This window comes from Typopeltis vanoorti, chromosome 13, assembly GCF_054136105.1.
Source record: "Typopeltis vanoorti isolate ZY-2024b chromosome 13, IOZ_Tvanoo_1.0, whole genome shotgun sequence".
Classification (NCBI taxonomy): Eukaryota; Metazoa; Arthropoda; class Arachnida; order Uropygi; family Thelyphonidae; genus Typopeltis; species Typopeltis vanoorti.
In genome coordinates, this window is record NC_143561.1 from 67,085,560 (window position 1) to 67,104,352 (window position 18,793).

Consider the following 18,793-nt stretch of genomic DNA (forward strand, 5'->3'; position numbering starts at 1 on the left):
GGAATGGGATCGGTTGCTGAATGGAAAGGATATCGCCAGTGCATGGGAAGCATTTAAACAATACTTAAATGATGCGATATCAGAATGTGTTCAGAGAGTTCAAAGAATAAATAGAGTAGGAGTCAAATGGATGTGTAATCTTATTAAGCAAGAAATTCGTAAGAAAAGGATGATGTGGAAGGAATACCGTTTGCATAAGGATGACGTCCGTTATGAACATTATAAGCAGCAGGGTAGAATAGTCACAAATATTGTACGGAAAGCAAAGTCTGATTATGAAAAGAAACTGGCTCTGCGTGCTAAAGACAACTCACAAGAATTCTATCGATATGCTGCAGGTAAAAGAAAGAATGAATATGAAAGAATAACTCTTCTAAATCCAGATGGCGTGACGGTTACAGATGCAGAAGAGGTTGTTCAGTTAATGAGTGCCCATTTCGTTAAAAGCTGCTATCAACCTGGTGAACGCAACATCGAGCTCGCTGTTACCTCTTCACTAGATGAAGAAAAGCTGGTTGGTGAGGCTAAGGTATTAGAGCTGTTGCACAAACTGAATAAGAATTCATCAATAGGAACTGATGGAATATCAGCACGTATACTAAAAGAGTGTTCAACTGAACTGGCCATTTCTTTGACCAGGATGTTTAATATGAGTCTCAGAACAGGGAAGATTCCGCAGGAATGGAAGGAATGTATGATAATTCCATTGCACAAGGGTGGTGCAAAGACTGATGTATCCAACTATCGACCAATTCGTATCTCAGGAATGGTGGTGAAGATTTTGGAAAAATTGGTCAGGTCACGCATTCAGAAATGGGTTGACAGTGAATATCTACTTTGCAATGAACAACATGGGTTTACTAAGGGAAAGTCATGTTTTAGCAACTTGCTCACATTTTATAACAATGGCACTATTGAACTAGACAGGAGGAATGGATACAACATGATATTTTTGGATTTTGCTGAGACTTTTGACAGAATACAGCATGTCCGACTGCTGCATAAATTGGAGAAAATTGGTTTGAGTTATACAATATTAGCATGGATAAGGGGATGGCTGACTGACAGATATCAAAAAGTGGTATACGGGGGATCTGACCACTTTTTCAAGGTTTAAGGTAATATCTTTAGGAACAGGTGATATCTCCGTATCTCCTATCCCTGCCTCTCCATCTTCCAGCCACCATCCTGTCGTAGAAGAAGAGGCTTTGATTCTCAGACCGACATCATCTCTAGATGATCCTCCTCTTCCAGAATATAACCATCAAATTCTTAAATATCTCATCCAGACTCACCTTCTGGGAATGGATATCACAGATCAGTTAAATGACTACCTCCACGCTGAATTCTCTGAACATTTCATGCCTCGTCAACATCAGCCTACGTCTCATTCTACAATGACTTTGTCAAATAGGAAGCAGAGGAAGAGGGCCTATGCAGCTATGTAGGCCCTCTATAAAAAGAATAGAAGGCAATGTGCCAAAACCATCCTTGACGGTGCTTCCCTCGAACCTCTAGCAGACTTACATGATGATTTGTCAAATTCTGGAGTACAGTCTTTTCTACTCCACCTCCATACTTCCCTGATTATGATGACCAAACTACGTTATTGAGGTCCATTCCTGCCCTTCAAATATACCAGCCTGTCTCCATCCAGGAGATTAAAGCAGCTCTTCCATCCAATTTCTCTGCCTCCGGACCCGATAGATTTCCTGCGTCTAGGCTTTGGAAGGTGCCGTTGAAGATTTTTCAAGACTTAGTGGACATTCTCCTTTCTAGTAAAGTAATACCATCATACTAACATGCTTCAAGAACGATCATCATCATTCCGAAGAAACTTCAAGCTGTGCATCAGACTTTAGACCTATTACCATCTCTCCTGTGTCACTTAGACTCTATCATAAAATATTAGTTAAACGACTTCAGCAACATATACAGCATGATTATAGACAGAGAACTTTTGTCCCTTCGGATGGCTGTGCCGAGAATATATATATCTACTTTCTTCTCTTCTCTCTGATTCCCGACGCCACCTCTCCCCTTTTTCTTTAACTCCGTCATAGATGAGTCTCTTCGTTCTCTTCCTAGCCATATAGGCCACTCTCTAGGCGCTTCTTCCTTTAATGCTATGGCCTTTGCGGACGATCTTATTCTCGTAGCCTCTACTAAGATAGGATTGCAGGAATTCCTTGACCGGGCAGTTGACTTCTTCTCTATTCGAGGCCTTTCTATTAATGTAGAGAGGTCCTGCTCTTTAGCTCTTGCCCCTCTGGTCGTGACAAGAAGCTTAAGGTCGAGACTATAGAGTTTTCCCTGCACGGGAGGCTGCTGCACGCTTTGACCATGCTGGAAGAGTGGAGATACCTCGGTATCATGTTCACCCCAAACGGAAGGTCTTCTGTCTCTTCTATCTTAGAAGCTGGGATCACGTCTTTGAGGAAAGCTCCTCTCAAGCAAAGACTTTCTCCTTTCCTATTATCTCCTACCTCGCTTTTACCACAAGTTGGTGCTTGGTAGGACATATATTTCGGTATTGTCCCGAATGGACAGGGCTATCCGTTCAGCCGTGAGATCATGGCTCCGACTGCCGCCTGACACTCCTACTGCATATTTCCATGCGAGGGTGAAGGATGGTGGGCTTGGGGTTCCATCACTTAGATTGCGCGCCTGCGGCTATCAAGAATCGCGCAGTTAGAACTATCTTCTTCCTCCCCATCTGCAGAGAGGCTTTCTGTAGCCTATTAATACAAGAAGACTTTAGGCGGGCTAAAGGCTGGTCCCCATTATCAAGGCACTTTAATCGAGTCAGCACCCGCAGAACACAAGAGATGAGCATCTCTGTTGCACTGTTCTGTAGATGGTGCTCCTTTGAAAGAGTCATATCTGGTGCCTCCCCAGCATGATTGGGTAAGGGATGGCACCAGACTCCTCCCTGGGTTCGAGTATATTGACCTTATCAGACGAGGATCAATGCCATGCCTACTCGAGCCCGCACAGCTCGATGGGGGGTAGTGACGACTCCAACTGTAGGGCTGGCTGCCACAACAGTGAGACATTGTCTCATATAGCCCCGTGTTGCTTCCGCACCCATGGAGTTCGCGTGAGGAGGCATGATGCCGTGGTCTCCATTATGAACAACCGCTTTAAGAACAAAGATTGGGAGACTGCGGTGGAACCACATTATAGGACCTCCGCGGGTTTGCGTAAGCCAGGCTTAATGATTAAAAGAGGTGGTGACGTTTGGGTAGTTGATGCCCAGGTGGAGGGAACAGGGCACCCACTAACCTATAGCCATAATAATAAAGTAAATTATTATAAAAATAACCCAGATCTAGTTAGTAAGATAAGGGAGGAGCATGAGGAAACTCCGAGGTTTACCAGCGCCACCATCTCTTTACATGGCGTTTGGAGTGCAGATAGTTATAAGGACTTAAAATATCTTGGGCTTACGCAAAAGGATATAAAGTTCTTTCCTTGAGGGCCCTACAGGGCACACTGGTAGCATGGCGTTGCCACCAGAGAAGGACTACTATGATAACTCGAAGAGGCATAGGGTAAAACGCTTGTAAAGGCTTAGGCCTATATCAAGTCTGGACGTGATGTAAGGGTAGTACTGCCCATAAACAGTACAAAGATTAATAAAAAAAATTTTTTTAAATAACAAGTGGTGTACCACAAGGATCAGTGCTTGGTCCACTTTTATTCAATCTGTACATTAATGATATTGGGAAGGATCTGACAAGTGACATACAGTTATTTGCTGATGATGCAAAGATAGGCAGGGTAATCATGAATGCTGCTGATATGCAGTCCTTGCAGAATGATTTGAATAAGCTGGAATTGTGGGCATGGGAAAATGGGTATCAGTTCAATGTCAGTAAATGTAAAGTCATTCACTTCGGCATGATTAGATATTCAATGTCGTATTATATTGGTGGGATTAGGCTAGAAGAAACTGATAAGGCCATGGCTCTTGGAATGCTAATAGATAGGAAGTTGAGGTTTAGGGGCCATGTGGCAAAGATTGCAAATACAACTCAAAAGATAATTGCAATGCTGAAACGAACGCTCACATGTAAATATAAGGATATTATTTTGCCTTTACAAGGCCTTAATAAGACCTCACTTGGATTATTGTGCGCAGGTCCGGTCTCCTGGTTTCCGTTGTGATTCTGATATATTATTGGAGAGAATACAAAGAATAGTGTTAAAATGATATCAGGATATTGTGGAATACTGATTATGAAGACAGACTGACATGTAGACTGCAGACAAACAGGAAAAAAGAGAGGTGATATGATTGAGACTTACAAATTTTTGAAAAAGTCAAACAGGATTTCAGTCTATGGAATTTTTCAATTTATGGAGGGCAGGGAAAGGACAAAAGATCATCTTTGGAAGTTGAGAATGAATGCTGATAAGAAGGGGGGGGTGAAGGGCTAGATTTTTTTTCTCTCAGAGGGTGGTGCGTGATTGGAATGGATTGCCATTGGATGTTGTGAGTGCAAGCAGTGTGAATGAATTCAAGAATAAGTATGATAGCTGGCGTGTGTGTGTGCAGTAAGTGGCCTCCCTCGATGAGTCCCCCGACTCCCTGGAGGTCTCTTTTAATAATAATAATAACAACAATAATAATAATAATAATAATAATACATATACATGGTTATGTACTAAAGTTACGTCATAAATATAACTTCATGAAACAAAATCTAGTTTGCTAAATAATGGATTGATTTTTGGTACTGTTATTTAGTGATTTCATTGACTAACAGATCTAAAGACGTTGTCAACAACAAGACTCGGGAAGAAAAAAAAAGATTTAACTTCGATTATCTTATTTCGGAGTGTTGAGAAGAAATTCCTACTGAATATCTCCCAAAGTTCGACGAGATTGTTTCTTTAGGGAAACTTGACCCTCGCATTTTCCATCACAATGTAAACACAAGAGTTTTCTTCGTTTTTTACCTTTATTATACCTATCTTCATAAAAAACAAGTGAACGAAAGCGGCAGGGAATTTCATCGGACACTGGACTTACAGCTGATGCAACAATGAAAAATATTGCATCATCCAACTGATTGCTAAATATGTATTACATTTGAAACGATCCTTAAATTACATTCTTCTGCAAAGTTTTAAAATTATTAGTGCTGGAAATAATGGTAAATAAAAAATATGCTCAAAAAATGTATAATTTTCACATTCCACTACATTTACCAAGGAAATACCAGAGGACAACGTACGAAGACTGATTATTTTTGTAACTTTGTTATGAAGGAAAACTTCATCCACTTTGATGAATGTCACGCGACGTCCCAGTTTCTGACGTGTAAGTTCTAATTAAACACACGATCGTATTCGTTAGCAGATAAAAGGTAGTAAAATATTAAAATTCGAAACCGGAACCGTAAATTTTCATTAATACATATTAAACTAACCCTTCCACTGTCTCTAGAGGGCGCATTTGTATATAAACAGAGCGGAACGCTCTAAAGTACTTCATAACGAGATTACAATCTGAGAAAATGATGGCTGATGGACCAGGTTATCTCGGTAGACACACACACACACACACACGCTGGCTTGCAATCAGTGAGCAGTTCTGTCAGGCTTGTTATAATACGAAAGATTAAGGCGCTAAGAATGACGAAATACGCTAACAACTTTGTTTATTACTTTTCTAACGAGATGTGCGCTATAATTAGGGGGATATTTCACACGCGAAATTAGATTTACCATCTCCAAAAGAGTCGGTGTAGAACTTAATGCGTAGAACTGATATTGTGCAGCGGGTAAATGTTCGAACGTAAGACATTTACTTATTTTTTAATTGGCTTATCAGCCTGATGACGATAATGGCGACTTCTGGATGTGTCACGTGATAGCAGTGTGGCGTATAAGGATCATTTATTCTTAATGCCGCTCTACACGCAACATTTCATATATTATTGCCAAGGAATCCATTTAATGATCGAAAACGCTAGGTAAACAGTCTAAAAGTAATTTACTAAGGATGCGATGCATTTGACTCGAATAGTAGAATAGAAGAATGTTATGTAAAACAGCATAATTAATTCAATTCCAGGAAATCTGAAACAACAAGGCGCCCTCAAACGGAAGTGCGTGGACTCCAAATCTCTAATAATCTGAATTTATGGTATTATTTGTCTTGTACATAAATGTTCATTGTTTAAAGTCTGTTAATTCCATATTGACAAACAATTCCTAAAATAACTTTTACTTTCGTGTAGTATGTAAATTAACGTATAAATTCTTGTGGAATTATGCAATTTATCTAAATTTAAAAAAGATGAATGAGCTTTTCAAGATTTTGAAGGGACAACTACCTGAGGTAGTAGTACGCAAAAGAGGGAACGCAAGGAGAGTCTAGGATTTGATCAATTCTTCAGTTGATTGATATTATAAATGGGATATCTCTCTCTCTCTCTCTCTCTCTCTCTCTATATATATATATATATATATATATATATATATAGTCATACCCCGAAGTTACGCGGTAGGCGGGACCAACAAAAAGCGCGTAAGTCGAATTCGCGTAACTCGGGTATAACTTTGCATGCAAACATACAAAATATTAGTTAATTGGGACCAAAGGTTTACAAAAACACCTATTTTTTTAAGAAATATAATCATAATTGTAGTTTTTCGTACATAAAAAAAGAAAGTTATTTCGATGTCAATGGTTTCATAAAATCTAATAGATTCGTCTGACAGCATAATGTCCTTTTCTTGTCACGCAAAATTTCTTCATAGCAAGCTAATGATTTTTTCATTCCTTGCCTTGTGGCTACAATTCGTTCCTCGTTAGAATCTATGTCCTCCAAAATCTGTAAACCTTTCTTTTATGATTGTTCTCACTGTGGATTCCTCTAGATCAAACTTCTTTGCTAACTCACAAATTTTCATTCCGCCTTCAAAATCCTTAATAATAATGTTGAGTTTTGTTTCCAAAGTTAATGTTTTTCTTTTCTTGCTAGCAGTAGAAGAATCGGACTTGCTTCCTTTGGACGACATTATTATTTTTTATGTGAATAAAATTTTTATCAAGAACATAACATTAAACAATCGCAAGGTTTGTAGACTATAAAAATCGTGTATGAATGGAGACCGCGCGATACACGTCAGTTCACAGCATGTGTGACACTGGCGAATACGGCCGGCGAAAGATGACTAGTGGTGAGGCGTGAAGCGGGACGGGAATACGTACATATAAGACACCGCGTAACTCCAGATTCGCGTAAGTCGGAGTATGACTGTATATATATATATATATATATATATATATATATATATATATATATATATATATATATATATATATATAAAGTTTTCAGGATTGTAGTTAATAGCAGCATTGACATATGACCATATGACATTTTGATGATGAAATCAGAATAGATAGAGACAGATAGTATAGTGAGTTGAAGATTAGCTGTCTGAGAGGTTTCTGCAAGTTGTGCATGGGGAGAGCAGTAATTCGGAAGGGGAAAGTACTTGTGGTGCACCCCTAGGTGGGCTGTTCAGAGGACACTGCAGTTTAACTTATATGTTAATGATAATAGGAGATGTTTAAATGGGGATAGGACACACACACACACACACACACACACACACACACACACACACACACACACACACACACACACACACACACACACACACACACAAATTTCTTTATATATATGTTACCGCTAAAGTGCAGAAATCAGTTATTCTGCAGATTATCTAGGTATTGTGCAGATTAACTAGGATGATCCGTTAATGTGCCGAAAATTGTTTCTTTTTTCAAATTACCTAGGTAATCTGCAAATTACCTAGATAATCTGCACATTACCTACTAGGCACTCGTTAAAGTGAAAATAAGACCTTTGCTGGAACAATAGCAACGTTTCTGTAAATTAACATAATGTTATTTATTTATTTTTCGATATCTAAAGAATCAAGTTAATACAATCAACCAATCAACAAATTAGATAGAATCAATCATCAATCAATTAAAAAACTATAATACAAAGAATCAAACGGTTTAAAATATTATCACAATTAAGGAAATGAATTTGCAAAACATATGATAAAATTATATTTACTTATTAAAAAACCAAACTAAAAGTGGAGGGGAGAGGGGGGAAGGAGTAGGGAAAGGAAATGAGAGAAACAAACTTTTGAACTTTAACGATACGGAAGCCGTTAATGTGCACATTACCTAGGTAAAATGCGGAAAACTCTTGATTCCGCACGTTAACGGAGCAAATCAGTTAATCTGCAGATTATCTAGGTAATGTGCACATTAACGGCTTTCGAGCTTTAGCGGTAACATATATATAAAGTTTTCAGGATTGTAGTTAATAGCAGCATTGACATACATGATTAACAAGGAGAGGGTCAAAAGAGCGGAAGCAGAAGAAAGATAAAAATGTTCCATTTAACAAAGGAGATTATAAGATTAAGGGTTCGAATTATAGGCTAATCTGCGACTAGTTCTTGAGCTGTAGTCATGTTGTAGAGGTCGGTGAGGCCTAGAAGCCAGAACAGAGTTTATCATAATGCATTTTCTGCAGGGATCAGCATGGGTTTGTTAAAGTGAGATCGTGTTTTAGCAACCTACTTACATGTTACAACAAAGTGATAAATGCCTTTGACAAGGGAGATGTATACATAGTGGTATATTTAGATTTTGTAAAGGACTTTACCAATTACCATATGACATTTTGATGATGAAATTAGAATAGATAGAGATAGTATAGTGAGTTGAAGATTAGCTGTCTGAGAGGTTTCTGCAAGTTGTGCATGGGGAGAGCGGTAATTCGGAAGGGGAAAGTACTTGTGGTGCACCCCAGGGTGGGCTGTTCAGAGGACATTGCAGTTTAACTTATGTTAATGATAATAGGAGATGTTTAAATGGGGATAGGATACGCAGTTGTTTGATGATTATGCAAAGCTGGGAGGGGACTATGAGAAGCGGAGAAGATGTTATGGCCTTACAAAAAGATCTGAATAGACTGAATGGACAAGTGAATGGAGGCACTAGTACAATGCTGCAAAGTGTAAGGCTTTCAATTTTTGGAAACGAAGATGGGAGGTAGATTATACAACTAACAGAGGAAATACGGGATCTAATGTTGACGGTAGACAAGGGGCTAAAATTTAGGAGTACACTGCTAAATTTTGAAGACATCATAACAGATTATCTCAACGATGCGGAGGACATTAATTTTTTTTTTTCTTTCATAAATAATATTCCAGAGACCAGAAGCCACCTTAGTCAAACGTCTTTTCTAAATCATCCGTGATATATATATATTCATCCCCCTTAAGGTTCAGGTGATCAAATATGTGCACAGTGATGTATGAAAAAAATGAGGAAATGCAATATGCAACACCTCGTGGATAAGAGTAGAGGAATATGATTGAATATGAAGTTGGGGATTTTTTACCAGAGTAATGTGGAAGATATGTTTCGTAGAATGATGGAAACAGGAGTGAAACAAAAGATCATCCTTACTCCTCACTCCCTTATTCACATCCTGCAGGATGTGAACAAGGGAGTGGGGAGAGCAGGTTTTTATGCATGGAGAATGGTTGGTGATTGGTACATCTCTTAAGAATGTGGCAAGTGCAAAAACAACGAATGTGTTTAAGGTATGATTCCATTAGCAGCGTCAAAATAAATTCTGGCATGTCTCGTCAAAATACATTCTGCATGTCTCGACATGAACACTAAAAATCCTAATAACCAGAATCAGTCTGCTGATAGTAGTCAGCTTAAAAAAAGGTTGCTTACAGCCTTTATTGGTAGTAAACCAAATCTGCTTTCTCTCCAACGACAAGTGCCAAACAAGTCAGACTTCGGTATTATTAGGTCATTATAAATGTTCAGGTGGGAAAAAGTAAACGTGTTGTGGATGTATTTTTGTGTTTTGCAGGATGAAAAAAAAAACTACTGCTCCACATTATTATTATTATTATTATTATTATTATTATTATTATTATTATCTGAGACCTCCAGGGAGTCAAGGACTCATCGAGGGAGGCTGTAAATTACCCAACCCAAGTATCATACCTTCCCTTAAATCCATTTACACTAGATGCACTCACTACCCTAAAGGGCAAATTATTCCACTCACTCACTGCTAGGTTTTTCTTCCTCTGGGAGAAAAACCTAGCTCTTACCCCTTTCTTGACTGAGAACTTCCATGGATGCTCCCGTGTTTTCTCCCCGCCTTCCATATAACGAAAATCATCATTTGAAATGCTATAATATGGTTAACAGGAGAAAGAGGGGTGATATGATAGACCTCTATCATATCACCCCTCTTTCTCCTGTTAACCATCCCAGAGTCCACATACTCGCAATCTGTCCTCATAATCAAAATCTCATAATCCGGATATAATCTTTGTAACTCTTCTTTGCACCCTTTCCACAACTTCTTAATCCCTTGGAAACCGGAAGACCAAATCTGCGCACAGTAATCCAAGTGTGGTCTTATTAAAGCCTTATAAAGAGGCAAAATTACTTCCTTATCCTTACATATCAAGGTTCGCTTCAGCATAGAAATTATCCTCTGAGTTGTATTTGCAACTTTTGCTATGTGACCTTTGAACTTTAAATTCTTATCCACCAATACACCAAGATCCCTTGCCTCTTCAGTTTCTTGTAACATAACCCCGCTAACATAATATGCCGCTGGATCTCTAATCACGTCAAAGTGCATAACTATACACTTACTAACATTAAATTGAGAACCATTTTCGTTTGCCCAGATTTCCAGTCTATTCAAATCATTTTGTAATTGCTGAATACCAGTAGTATCCCTGATAGCCCTGTCTATCTCCGCATCATCAGCAAACAATTGCAAATCTGATGATAGACCCTGCTCGATGTCATTAATGTACAGATTGAACAATAATGGCCCAAGGACTGAACCCTGAGGTACACCACTGGTTACCTTAAATCTGACAGATTCAAACTCACTGTATACCACTTTTTGATATTTGTCTGTTAACCATCCCCTGATCCAAGTCAATAGATTATGTTCTAATCCCATATTCTCCCGTTTACGCAACAGCCTAGCGTGTGGTATCTTATCAAATGCCTTAGAAAAGTCCAACATTATCATAGTGTATCCATTTCCTTTATCCAACTCGGCCGGCCGTAACATTGTTATAAAATATGAGCAAATTGCTAAAAACATGACCTTCCTTTAGTAAACCCATGCTGTTCCCAACTTCTCTAAAATTTTCACTACCACACCAGAGATACTAATAGGTCGGTAGTTAGATACACATAAGTTTTAGCACCACTCTTGTGCAATGGAACTATATTACATTCCTTCCATTCCTGTGGTATCATTCCTGAGCTGAGACTCAAGTTATACAAATGTGTGCAAGGCCTAGCCAATTCAGCTGAACATTCCTTTAACAAACGGGAAGATATTCCATCTGTCCCTATTGGTGATAGAGTAAGAAAACCTTTGTCACGAAAAGGAATGTAATATCGCAAGCAGTGGTCACCCCTCGATTTCACCGTAATAATGGAAAATACATAATCATAGTCACGCTATTTTTCAAGAACACATTAGTTTTTAGCTAAAATCTCTAATTTTCCTGGTTATGTAATGGCAGTCACTCGTAAGTCAAGTGCCTTAGATCGTCACACTGGCCAATCATTACAAGTATTATCGGGGGAGGAGGTCATAAGGTGAGAATTTTGTCCTTCGTAAAAATTACTACAGGTTCATACTGAGTCGCATCGTTCACAGAATTTCACCTAAATCTGGAATATTTTTTTCTGTAATTTTTTTTTCTTTTCCTTATATTGCTAGAGGTTTCTTGAGAAATTTAACTCGATCGGACTAAAATGAAGAGGGGAGAGCATTGCTGAGGGATCACTTCCTTCTTAGACATTTATACTTAACGTGATTTCCTCGTTCAACAAAATTTGGAATATAATTTGATTCTTACAATGTTCAAGGTCATGTGACTTTTTTCCAAGGCAGAAGGCGGATTGTAAAAGAAAATGGATTGAATATTTTTAGAGTTACGTCTCAAGCAAGTAAGGCTACGAGGCCAGTATATTATCCACATTTAATGCAAGTGCTTTTGTACCCAGTTTCGGGATGAAAAATCAGCCTTTCTGAAAGGGGAAAAATCATCTTATTACCTCCCTATAAAACCGGCTAACCCACTTTCAATTGAGGTAAGAAAGAAAAATGCTGCATGACGTCGTTTCAAAAATCTGTTGAAACTTCGTTCAACAGATTTCGACCAGTTATTTATTATTTTACTTACTTCATATAAGAAAATAAGTGATAACTAAGAAAAAAAACAAGAGATCTTTTCAAAAGTTCAGGGAACTGATAAGGAAGTTTAACGCCAAGATGACAACAACAACATTGAAAAGTAATCACAAAGGATAACTTAGAAGCTGCAGACATCAAAGAAAGACGGACACAGTATACAGAAGCCCTTTATAGAAAGGACTCCAAAATTACTGAGAAATTTGAAGAACAGGATTATACACAGGAGCCAGTACCACTGCAGAGCGAAGTGAGGTGGGCACTGCAACAGCTATCCAGTAAGAAAACACCAGGAGGGGGATGGAATACCTATTGGGCTGCTCAAAGCCCTGGGAGAAGAGGCAGTTAAAATTTTAACAGCTCTCTGTCAGCGAATTTGGATCACAACTACATGGCCCAGGGAATGGAAGAAATCATTTTATATACATTTATTGAAGAAAGGCGATGCAAGAGAGTGCGAAAATTATAGAAATATAGCACTGATTCCTCATGCAAGTAAAGTCTTACTTAAGATCATTCAGAAAAGACTGGAACCATTCATGAAGAGAGAAATGCCAGACGAACAGGTAGGATTTCGAAAAGGCAGAGGAACAAGAGATCAGATCGCCAACGTGAGATGGATAATAGAAAGAGCACAAGAACATCAAAAGAATTTGTTTCCTTTGTTTCGTTAACTATAGTAAGGCCTCTGACTCTCAGGTGAAATTGCGGAATGTGTGAACAATGGGAGTATCAGAGCATTTCGTTATCCTTCTGAGGAATCCTTATCATGAACAAGAAGCCGCTGTACAAACAAATCTTGGAGAAACTGAGTATTTCACAATAGGTAAAGGGGTGCGACAAGGATATATTTTATCTCCGTACTTGTTTAACTAATACAGCGAATACATTTTAAGAATGGCAGGGCTGGAGGAGTCTTCAGTTGGAATTAAAATTGGCAGAAGATATACAGTATTAATAATTTGAGGTATGCAGATGATATCACCTTGCTAGCAGAATGCAAAGACGATTTGGAGGAACTTATTAGGAAAGTTAAAGAAGAAAGTGCCAAATATGGCTAAACTTAACATCAAAAAGACAAAAGTTATGGCAAAATGTGAACTTAATGATTTTGAAGTAGATCGGGAGAAACTGGAAGTAGTGAACAGTTTTGTGGTCCTAGGATCCCGAATTGATAAAGATGGTTATTGTACTGAAGAAGTTAGAAGAAGATTATTACTCGGAAAGAAAGCAATGACAAATTTAAGCAAGATCTCTAAAGATAAAAATATTAGCCTCGCAACAAAAATCAGAATCGTGAACGCAATGGTATTCCCTGTGGTGCTGTATGGATGTGAAAGTTGGACCCTGAGAAAGAGTGAAAGAAGGAAGATAGATGCATTTTGATGGGTTTGCAGTCCATGGTATTCTTACTGAGCATACCATGGACTGCAAAGAAAATCAATAAATCAGTGATGGACAAAATAAAGCCAGATTTCTCCCTCGAAGCTATGATCCTCAAGCAAAAATTGTCATTACTTGGGCATATTATGCTAGCAAATGACAGTCTGGAGAAGATGATGATGCTTGCTAAAGTTGATGGAAGCAGGAGAAAAGGAAAACCAAGAATTAAATGGGTGGATGGAGTTAATGATGGAGTTATAAAATGGAAGTGAATAAAGGTTAACTGACACATGTTAATAAAATTTATTCCACCTTGTTGACAACTTTTAATAATTGAGTTTATATGTGTGAACTAGGAGACTTTTTTGTAATTTGCAGAAGTAACCTAAACGAAATAAGTACATTAAAGTAAAAATGAATAAAGTGCAACTAAAAATACACACCAAATATTTCAGACACAACTAATGAAGTCCTCTTCTGAACCGATCATTGTGAGACACTTGTAACACTGAAATGGTCGAAAAGTATTGCACACAGCGACTGCAGGGAGAAAGATTATAATCACACTGTATAGTCTAGTCAATTAAGCTTACTTTATAGGACTAGACTATACGGTGTGATTGAAACTGAAAATGATAGAATTAGATCTGATTTTATTTCGTTAGTTTTTCTGGTATGAAAACAGGAGAATTTCAAATTTTAGAGAGAGAGTCGAAAGGCGTTTTTACTATACCTTTCAAAATTATATATATTGTTTTATTAATTTAATCTAATGCTGTGTTAATCACTGATCTCATGACGAACGACTTTCGTTCTCAAAACATTTGAATTTAACTATATAAAGTCTGAACAAGATAAGCAATTTTAAGCAGACGTAATGTTTTTCACTCACACAGATTATTGAAATATTTGATGAGTACTTTATTTTACATATTTCACTTTTCGCACAATATCAAAAAGAAAAGCAACACTTTCCTGTGATCGGTTATTTAAAATGTATGTGAAAATGTTCAGTCGGCAATGAAGAACGCTCATTAATTAATAGTTTTTTAATTATACGAAATCGGGTTTATTTTAAAGAGTAACACTGCCATTTTGCATTAAAAGTCCTCAATTTTCTGATACTGTCTTCAAATGTATTATTACACTTAACATGTATTTGCCATCCTTGGCCTATTTATGTTTAGGAATTTATGTAAATTCCTAAATTTCCAAAACGGAACACTGTCAGACTGCCATTTCGCATTATATACTGTCCTCTTCAGAGAAGTATTTATTTCCCTTGACGGGTAGCGAGGAACAGGGGAAATACAGTTCTGGAAAGATTTTTACTGTCTCATTTAGCTGATAATATATCGCAATCATTATTACCTAATACCGCAAGGAATTAGAGGATACGCTTAATGTATCCGGGATCTGCGGGTTACTGACACCCGGTAGCTTTTCTTCTAAGACGACACACCGAAAGTAAGATTCAAGTTTCTCCATTTGTCGTACTGCAATGATCGACTGTCCATTCAGAGAATGCGACCTGGAGGTTTGACCCAATATTAACAAAATAATGACAAAATCTTTTAAGATTTCTACATGAACAAGCGTTTATTTGTTTTTTCCGTCATTTTGTCGTCCTTCGAGACGTTGCGGAGGTTATTCAAGGTAACTTCTTTCTTTTTAATTGCATTTCGTTTGCAAATCAAAGAGAACAAAATGTCAAGAAACGGACTCAAGTCGTTAAAAGATTAAGCAAACTGGAGAAAACGTAGACTGAAAAATTAACTGCCGTAGAGTTCGCAGAACTGACTGCGAAGAAGTAATTAAAGAAAGAAGAAAAAGAAATGCGCGTTCACGTTCTCGTTGAGATGCGCGCCACTGTTCAACGGAGGGAGGGAGGGCGTGTTAAGTAGAAAACAAGACAGCAAGATTACTCTTCTTTCTCGCAGCGATACTAATTACCCGTAAATCTGTTGCTAATTTTCTCCGTTTTGAACTTTAATTTTATTCTTCTCCAAACCGTCGTTAAAATTCAGAAAAGGTACGCTTAATGTTAATAACCACGTTGGCGAGCCAATTAGTTCCACACTGATTTGTTTTTGTTGTCACACTTATTGGACAGTGGAAAAAGCTTTAGTACGATTAGGTTAATTTCAGGTTCACGCCTTTCCTGTGGAAGATTTCATACGCATTTTTAATAAATATGGATATTCTACTAGACATTTTTCTATGAATTATATGAAGCTAAGCTAGACAAATGGTTGAAGTCACTAGAACTGTCCTTGAGAGTTTAAAAGTATCATCAGCGACCACGACCTTTCAATTTTGAATTTCGTAGCCATAATTCTAGGATAAGGTGGTTAGTCTGATGCCTATAAATATTCTTTGCATGTAAATTGCGTGTGTTGTTCTGGTTAGTTTGGCAGAATGGGGGATTAAAAACCCAAATTTCTAGGAGGGAAAAAACCCTTCGAACTCCTTATTAAGACTAATTCATTTTCAAATGAAAGGCAACAGGTGTAGACGATATTCAAGCAGACATGCTTAAATATGGAAGCATAAATATCTTACAATGGCTAAACTGCATAATTCATATTATACTTGACAAGAAATTACAGTCTTCTTTAACTCAGACAATGAAGAAAAATTTCCTATTAAGGAAAAAGGTAAGATTCCGAGGTAATATTTATGCAAGAATACATGAGAAGAGACTAAAATACTTGTAGTCGAGAAACTTCAGCAAGAACAAGCTGGGATCACGTGAAATCAGGGTTGTCAGGATCAGATTTTTATTTTGAAAAATAGTCGAGAAAAGGTATTAAGAGAAAAGCTCTTGGAAAAGGAGCTTATATGGAGTGTATGTCGAAATATATAGCTTATATTTAATTTTCAAATTTACTGTTAGAAATGAAAGATGCATGGAGTAAAAGACAAGGATGCATAGTATTTCTACTGTTATTGATCATATTACTGTATTAAGGAAACTGGCATACAACCTGATATTGAAATTAAGATTAAACTTAGCTCCTTCATGCGAAAGATATGATACTCCTAAAAATCATCGGGACTTTAAAAATCACTCTAAATTTAATATACTGAGAGTCCTAAACTGCTGTTACAAAGTAGGTATGAACATCTTCACTAAAATAACAAACACTACGAAAATAGGCAGGAACAGTGAAAACTTCAGCTGCATTCTTAATGGATGACTTACAGAACAAATAAAACATTGAAAACAGTAACATATTTAATTTATTATGGACACAATTTTCAGTGAAGAGGCAAATTAATTATGGAAACAAAAAACATAAGCAGAGATGGTATGGTGGATTCCTGTCCTGTCCTCATCCGTCTAGGACGGGTTGAGTCCACTCCTAACGCGGAGTTACTGGCGTATTAATGCAGCCAGTTCGCCACTTCTCTGCTGCATCCCCTAAGGGCGATATTCATTACTGTATCGTGTGTATTCACGGAGCCGGTTTGCCTGCTTGCAGGATGAAAACCCCCAAATAAACTGGGGTAAAAAACCCTGCTGTCCACTCCCAAGACCGGCTAACTTGGCTATGGCTGAGGAAGATCCTTCAGCTCCTCACATCACTGACAGGAATCGAACCTAGAACACTCCTTCCCCAGGCATATTGTTGCGAAGCGCATAGCCACTAGGCTAACCGCGCAGACTGGTAGGATTTATTCTATAAAAATAAATAAATTTATTTATAGAAGAGAAATGAGCCAAAATACTAAACTACCAGTATACTAGACAACGTTCAGACCAGTTTTAACTTCTGGATCTATGAGTTAGATTAGAAATAAAACACTTGATCAAAGTCCAGAAATCACAGACGAGACCTGAGAAAAATTAGAGGAGTGAACACGACACCAATGATCTAATCAGGTTTAAAATGAAATGTAATAGAAAGGAACTAGTACTGAATATCCAAGAATGTGCGTAAAAAAGAAAGAAATGTAGGAAAAAAGACCCAGATGAAGATGTGTATGGATTGACGCAGTTAATAATGATTTAGAACATTATAAGACCTGACAAATAAAATATTAATTTGGAAGAAAGTTGTCGATAGGAAGCTAGTAATAAAGTGTAATTATGTTGCAGTATCTTAGCATTTGTACAGGATACTAACATATCAGGAAATGATAAAATGTTTCATTACATTGATATTCAAAAAGGCTGCATTATTTTTAACTGTAAAAATTAAAATAGACGTCAACAATTTCTAACCCAACTAATCATATTTTAGCTCCTTTTAAAAACCCCGCGATTCAGTGTTACTCAATACACACTTTCATTATTCAGTTTAGATCGTGCTGTGTATATAATGAAAAAAAGAAAGCATGAGAAACATTTGTGTTTACATAAATTAGCGAAGGTATTCAACAACGCTCCTCTGACAATTAAGGCTTTGGCATGAGCTTTACTTATCTCTTCTCCAAGGTCTGCAGGAGAGTCTTTTTTTTATTATTATTTCTTAAAAACACTGCGAAACAGGAGTTCTTCTCGATCTTCAAGCTTTTGCCTTTTTTTAATGCTTTTCGTAAACCGGGAAAAAAGTGTGCATTTAATCAGGTGTTTGATGGAGAAGTTGAAAATACTCTTTAAGATCATGGTTTACTTAAGAGTTTTATTCTCAAATAGACAATTTTTGCTTCCCGGTGTCTTTGAACGAATTTCTATTTTTAACAAACAAAAAATAGAAAAAATTTTTACCTGGATACATACGGAGTTTTTTCTATAAAAAGCTCTCGGGCATATGTTCGATTTGTGCAGGCCGAAGGGCAGTATCCTTTGGCGTTACTGCCTTCAGCTGGCATACGAAGAAAGATAGAGTGAAAAAGGAAAAAAAATCGAAGAAATGAAAGATATCTTTAAACCATTTTCATGTTATTCCCATTTTTATTCGAGAATAAAACTCTCTTTCTTGTGCTATTGTTTTTATATAATTACGTATGCGTGTATTTGAAATGTCACACACACACACACACACACACACACACACACACACACACACACACACACACACACACACACACACACACACACACACACACACCAAGTAATTTTATAAACTTGGGTTTTTTACTCCTTC